The sequence below is a fragment of the Fragaria vesca genome, linkage group LG2 (assembly GCF_000184155.1).
Source record: "Fragaria vesca subsp. vesca linkage group LG2, FraVesHawaii_1.0, whole genome shotgun sequence".
NCBI lineage: Eukaryota > Viridiplantae > Streptophyta > Magnoliopsida > Rosales > Rosaceae > Fragaria > Fragaria vesca.
The window spans coordinates 12912971-12920196 of NC_020492.1; the positions used below are offsets into that span (position 1 = coordinate 12912971).

At 36.9% G+C, this 7226-nt stretch overlaps 1 non-coding gene across 1 annotated transcript; it reads right to left on the reverse strand.

Moving 5' to 3' along the window:
* Positions 1-2353: 2353 nt before the first annotated feature.
* LOC101291195 lies at positions 2354-5496 on the reverse strand. The gene is made up of 4 exons (XR_183958.1): positions 5263-5496; positions 4535-4628; positions 4354-4453; positions 2354-3558 (listed from the first exon to the last, which is right to left on the reverse strand). It is a non-coding gene; the product is annotated as an uncharacterized LOC101291195 (transcript).
* Between the last annotated feature and the right edge of the window lie 1730 nt (positions 5497-7226).

Consider the following 7226-nt stretch of genomic DNA (forward strand, 5'->3'; position numbering starts at 1 on the left):
AGTTGGAGATGATCAATCAAAATCTTGGCATGCACATCATCTTCAGAGATCGATGTGAGGGTGGACAGACCAACATCTCCCAAACCCACCGCCGCTTCTTAACCCTCCTCCCAAACCCCATCTTCAGTTTTCACTTGCAGATACCAAATGAAGTCAATTTCAGATTTACTTTAAAACTTTTGGCTAATCGCGTATCTATTCAACTGTAAATCAAAACGTGTTAATAGCTGCCAAACTTACACAAACAATACTGAATATCAAACACCATAGAATGTTAACAGAAACTAAGGAGAGAAAAATTACGAAAAAGATTCAGTATGAACCAAGTTATAAGCTTCATTTGATTTCGATAACTTCACTTTTGTTGTATATAGTTCATTTTCATCACACAAAAAATCCCTCTTGCTGACTTCAAATCCTTAAACTTGTAATTAACAAACCTTGCAACATAAGGCAATGTGAACTTTCTCCATATGTTCATAAAACACTGTGACAGGTTCAGAAAATACAACTCAAGCTCTGAATTGGTTGCATTAATCTATATTCTATACCTTTGGCGCCTTTTATATACATTTATAGAAATTTATATGCTTTACGGATAAGATTAAGGAATGCAAATGCCAGCAGTATCATAAAAGATCTCATCTAAAAGCAGAGACTGGAAAGATTAGTAAGACAACAGATTTAGTATTCAAACTTAGGATCTCAAAACTGAAACTTCAAACGCTGTGGTTGTCAGCAAAGACAATACCTCTGCAAATAGTCTTCTTTGTTCAAATAGGTAAGGAATCCAGCAATGATGATGTCCTTGTTTGCCGAATTACCTCCTGCAAGAGAATATTTCAGAATTCTTTTTAAGCAGTGAGAGACTAATAAATCAAGACGTTTCAACGATTTGAAGAAGCTTTCCAAGGCATTTAGTCAAAGTAAAGAGATGTAAAGTGAAGCATACCCGGAGAAAGATCACTATTCTCGCTGAGATGTAAGCAATCAAAATAACCAACTCAATCAAACGGAGTCCACCCCTGCAGCAGCATGCATACAGGAAAATTAAAATTCCACATCACTTTACATGAAATGAACTAATACTGTAACTAAAAAGTAAAGAGAAGCACAGTACATCAATAAGCACAGCATTTCTAAGAATTGGAACCAAGATGAGATTTGGGAAGGACACAGACAAATCCCAAACTTTTGCTGCTTCCAATCAGGAGTTTCAGTATTTAAAAGCATGTTACAGTGTACAATCAAAATCACAGTGGGAGATAATAGCAAGTACCTCAACTGTGCTAGGAACTTGAGAAAGGAAATTCATAGGTTAAAGCTTCTTTAGTTCATCTCTTTACCTCAGGATAATCCACAAAACATACGCTGGAATTAATTTTGGTTTAAAGAAAGGATTGCTGATTTAAAAGTGAAAATAAAATTCAGCGTGAAAGACGAATTCCTTACATTCACCATCTTTAGTTTCCAGCCAGGTCCAATTATCTCTCCAATTTAGTATTCGGGTGGCACTCGATAGCAAAACGAAGAAAGAAAGAAAGAAACAAAAATCAGATTGAAACTCAGTAAGAAAGAAAGAAACACAGTTTTCTTTATCTGAGTATATTGCATGTAAACTGTAACTTTACCTGATAAACTGCTAAAAAATGATGATCAAATTAGCAAGCTATATACTGGAATCGATCATTGAGGTCCTAGATAGCAGAACACACAAACGCCGAATCAACTCAAATCAGGTAATGGGAACGGTTATCCTTCTTGAAATGATTAGCTCAATCCCAAACAGTATAAAAACCACACAAAAACTGGATGAAAAAATTTGAAAATTCAAAAGCACTCAACTTATCTATTCGATCCGAGCAGAGGATTTGGGAACTTCCCAAATCTATAGTCCCACGAATCCATCTTGGGGAAAATTTATATTGCACTCTTTGCATTCAAACACCAAATTTCATGCCACCAAAAAAAATTCAAATCAAAACACATTAAAAATTCAAATGCAAACGCAAAAGCCAATAAAGTCAAGCATAACAACATCAAGAATATAATGAAACTCCCGATGAAAATGAACTTTAAAAGGTGTTAATGGGGCTGGGCTAGGGGTATGAATTTAAGAGAAGGTATTGCAAAATTCTTAAGGACCTAGCAGAGCATTCAAACACACCTTATGTCGCCAAAGCAAGGGCCAAATGTCATCATTCTGGGCCCTTCGTCATTTCAACCACTTTACAACATCATGAAACAGAACAAAGGCCAAGTAATTTCATTTTTGGGCCTTCCATTTACAGTCAAAATTCCCATTTCACAACACAGAGAATGTCCAATTTTTCTTTTTTTTTTTTTCTTTTTTGTCCCCCGCCGAAATTTTCTTTTCTTTTACACAGACATTCAATTCCCCCACACTTGTTTCACATCATCATTTCATACGATACATCACAATTGCTCTACTAGGCCCAAAGGACAAGGGTAGGGATATCATTGTACTAAGCTCAAGGTAAAAATTCCACGGGTGTTAGAAAAAAAAGTCTCAATGTAGGCTCAAAACTAAGGGGTGTGCAGCGCACACAAATAGGGGACGCAAGCTGTTTGGCAATGGTGTTCATCCTAAAAAGTTCCATTTATCCTTTCCAAAATCAGAGTGTTTTATGATTAAAAGTTTCGAAAGTCCACAAGAGTGAGTTCTAGTCATCTAGAGTTCATTAAAAGCTATGGTGAGCAATCAATCAAATTGAAAGAATAATGAGGTTTTCGAAAAATTCAAAGCTAAGAAAACGAATCAGAATTTTTCAATAATCACTCATCAGAAAGAATAGCACATATATAGGCTCAAAAGCTCACATTGGGTTCATATGAATCAAAACTCATATTAGCATGCTCATTTCTGTACCAAAGTTTCAAATCATATCCACTACATTTCACATGATTTCCATTCATTTCAATTAACAAACCGAACATCAGTTATAAATCAGCTCAATCTTGTGATCTCTTATCCATAATTTCAGAGATTTTAATCATCATAGACAATTAAGGGCTCTTATGACTCGAAAACAAACAAAAGACTCAGAAAGCAAACGAATGGTTAGAATATAAGCATGGAAACATGGATTCACACAAACAACACACTGTCAAACTAATAAATGCGAAAAACAAAATGGAAAAATAAAGGAAGAGTTCAAGAAGACCAATCTCCGTTGATGGCTCGTCCATAGCTACGGTTGAATTGGGTTGCCTCCCAAGCAGCGCTTAATGTTTATAGTCTTTCAGCCTAGACTTGTACCTCCATTTTAGCTCTGTGTGAATGGCGTATCCTGTACTTCCTCCACAATGTGCTCTTTAAAGGCCTCAAAGTCAGGCTTCAATTTGTGGTCATTCACCTTAAACGCCTTATGATGAGTCTAAAAATGACGGCCAATCATCTTCAACTCATTGCTGGTCACTTCACGTTCAATCTATGTAGCATCTCCATGGAAATCTTTAGTGTAAGTGGGAACTACCGTGCATGTGAAGGACGTGAGGTTCTTGATCGACTAAGTTCCTTTAGCCGTATGATATTTCCTGGAATTCAAAGCATACGTTAGTAAATGTAAAATGAGATGCATAAAATGAGAATGATAATGAAATGCAGTGTAATGAATGAGAATGCAACTATTTTGATGAAGAAACATTTTGGTACCAGACTCGACATTTACAACAATTTAAACCTATGTCTAAGTTAATTTTATCTCTTTAACACTTAGGTACAACCTTTTGGCTCTCACATACAACTTAAGCTTTTCAAAATGATACCTTATGAATAAGAAGCCTAACCTCCCAATTCCCTACATAAAAGGGCTCTCCTAGCCTGTCTTGTTTTGCATTATCTATAATTCCTACACAATAAGAAGCCTAGGAATTATCTACAATATAGTCCTGTTAAATAAAATACTTTCCAACACGAGTGTTGTGCATTATGATCCTTGTTTTGCATTTAAAATAAAAAAACACAGCCAGTTTACTGAAGAAAAAAAAATGAAGAACACTTATTTCCGTTCCTCCTCTTTACGTATGAGACCTTGGACCGGTAAACAAAGAATGTCATAAAGCCATTTACGGACCTCAGGAGCTTAAACAAAAGAGGAAAAGAAATTGTCAAAAATAGATCACAAACTTATCAACTACAAATAATTTACCGCACAAATGTAAGTAAGTTTCAGATATCAGAGATTACTATGCGATTCAAGAACTAATTGCACTAAAAGAACACTAATGTATTACAGTAAAAGTACCACATAGAGTTTGACAAAAAATTGTGCAAGTTTCCTAACCCAGCCACGAGCAGGATCAAAACTTAAACGTTGTTTTTTATCTTACCTCAAAGAAAAGCTTGTCGGTCCAGGAACATTCTCTCACCGGTCCCTTAATGTTGTTGCTTTTCAGGTACTCCTGCATTGTTGCAATAAATGAACCCCAACTGAAAAGAAAAGAAAAACAGGATCAGCTCAAATTCACAAACATTAAAAAATGAAAATCTAGGAAAAATTGAAAGGATTACCAAGACCACAAAAATAGACCAAGTCACAACTGTCCAGAGCCAACCAAATCCAAAACCTCCCTAGTTCCCTTCACCATAGTTTCAGTAGCTGATACTGTAACAAGAAAACCCATAATCAGCATCCAATTTACACAGAACCCGAACTAAAAATTGAACAGCGAATGCAGGCACAGATAGGATACTTCAATCAACTTTTATACTGCAATCAACCCTAAACCCAATCAGTTAAAAACCAACAGCAACAATGAACAAAATCAAAACCCACAAAAAGGACGAACCAAGTCATTACCAGTGCAAGCCAAGTTAACGTGTATTAGAAAATACCTTTCAACTATTCAGTGCACTTAAACAAACCAAGTCATTACCGGTGCAAGCCTACAAATCCCAAACAGCCCAGAAATATGAGTAGGCCAATGACAAATAAAAAGAAGAGGGTCAGTTAGTGTTTAAGCTAAGGGCTAGAGTAAATGTGGGTTAACAAATATAAAGGCTAATATGTTAGGCTCAAAGGGGTTAACCTAAAGATTACTGTTTAGTAGGATTATGATTGGTTTGGCCATGGTTCTAATCTAGAGCCTCCGTCGTTTCCAAAACATCACAAATTTGACACGAAGCCTCAAGAGGTCTAAAACAAGTTCTAGAGATGCACACCAATTGGAATTTGGACACATGATGAACAAGTGACATGAAAAATGCATGTTCACAATATAAGGCTCAAAATATCTCACAATAGGTCATGCGTGTCTCGTACAAGTCTAGATACATGCTCTTTCAAATCTAACAAATTGAAGTAACCAGGCCATCTGCATACACTACAAAAGCAAAGTCACTAACCAATGATTGAGCTCAACCGATCTAAAACATGCTTACTCTTTCATTCAACTCAAATGTGGACATATTCATCATCGGGACTAGTCAAAGAAGATATATAACTACTCAATTTCACAAGAAAACACAAAGAAGAAAAAAAAACTGAAATTAAAATGGCACACAAAAAGAAAAAGAAAGGTTTATACAAACCTCACCCCCACACTTGAACTTAACATTGTCCTCAATGTTAAAATGATGGAATCAAGCAAAAACCGCAATGAGAAATTCAAGTGTGCAGAAAGGTCGGGCGAAGGCCCAAAATAACTAACAACTATGGTCAAGAAAAGTGAAACAGTACTCCCTTTGTAGATCTCCCAATGCACACGACCTTTGGTGAAGATACGATAGACACCATCCACAAGGAAACAAGGCCTTGACTTCCTCCAAGCAAAACGCACCTCACACATTGCAGCTTGACCTCAATTACTCTCTAGGGCTTAGTGTAGCTTCAAATAAAGTGTGGCCAATTCTAACAGAAACTAGACTCCTTGAGCTTTAAGTGCACAAAAAATCTCCTCTAGAGTCGTTGTGTGTCAAGAGATATGGGTCTTCAAAGATGACTGAGCTGCAGTCTCAGTTTTTGCATTTTATGGCTCTGACCCCTGCCCCTTTTAATGGGGACTGAAACTTCACCTTCTTTCCGTTGAAAATTCTGATCGTACAGTGAAAAAGTAGAGACCCGGAGCTTGAAGTTTTATGTATGGACGTCCCAATTATTCCTTGTAGATATCTCACAGTAGCTTGGCAAATTTGACACACAGTTTCTGAAATCTGCTGCTGACCCCCAGTCACCAAAACTGCAATAACTGATGCTCCAGAGATGCAAAGGGGGTGAGACCACTTGTGAATGAAAGGTTACACACACTACTGACTTCCCGTAAAATTTTACTTTTTAACTCATTGTCATCTGGGAAATATCTCTCTTCAAAGTTGACTGTTCTGCTCTCCAGTTTCTGCCTACTCTGCTCTGACCCTTGCTAACTTGGAACACCAAATAAGAAGCTAGGAAGTTCCAACATGAAAACTGTTTTTCAAAGGTACAGTAGACATGTCAAGGCACAACATATAAAAGTTTCAGCTCAAAATACTACCAGGTTAAGGAGTTGTAGCTTTCCAAAAGTCAGAGTACAGAAGCTGCACTGATTCTGACATTCAGGCCATAACTGCTTGATAAATGGAGTTCCAGGGCTTCAAAATGAAAACTGTTTTGCAGGCATTTAGGTGACATAAAGGGCTACATTTCTGGAAATTTTCACCAACAAATCCTTCCCGAGCTGTAAATTATAGGCTCCCAAAGTCACTTCAGAAAACTGGGGGGAAATTGTACTTCAAACAAACGTCAGTTTTCGCCATGCCATCACTTCACACACCTTCCTATCACCCAATGATGGTCAAATAACCTTATTAACTACAAGATGAAACTCAAAAGATCAAATTACCAAGGGTTGCCTCCCTAGAAGCGCTTGAGATAAAAGACGTCAAGCCTGTCTCCAAACAACACAAACGAAATGAAGAAATTAAACACAAAGGAAAAGAAGTGGAAAAGCGGCCCAAAGCTACCTAAATAGGTACACCATGGCCTTGGAACACAAAGAGGTGCTCCACACTTCATCCGACAAAACACAAACTGAGAGATTTTTTTTTNTTTTTTTTTTTTTGTGGCATAACAAGTTGCCAAACATTTTTCATTAATTCACACACAAAGACAGAAGCAAAGAGGAAACTACAAAGAACATGCAAGTGACTAAATGACCATGTGATTAACAGATTCCTCCTCTTGCTTACTCGTACAAAATAAATCAAGTTACTGATTCTCTAATAA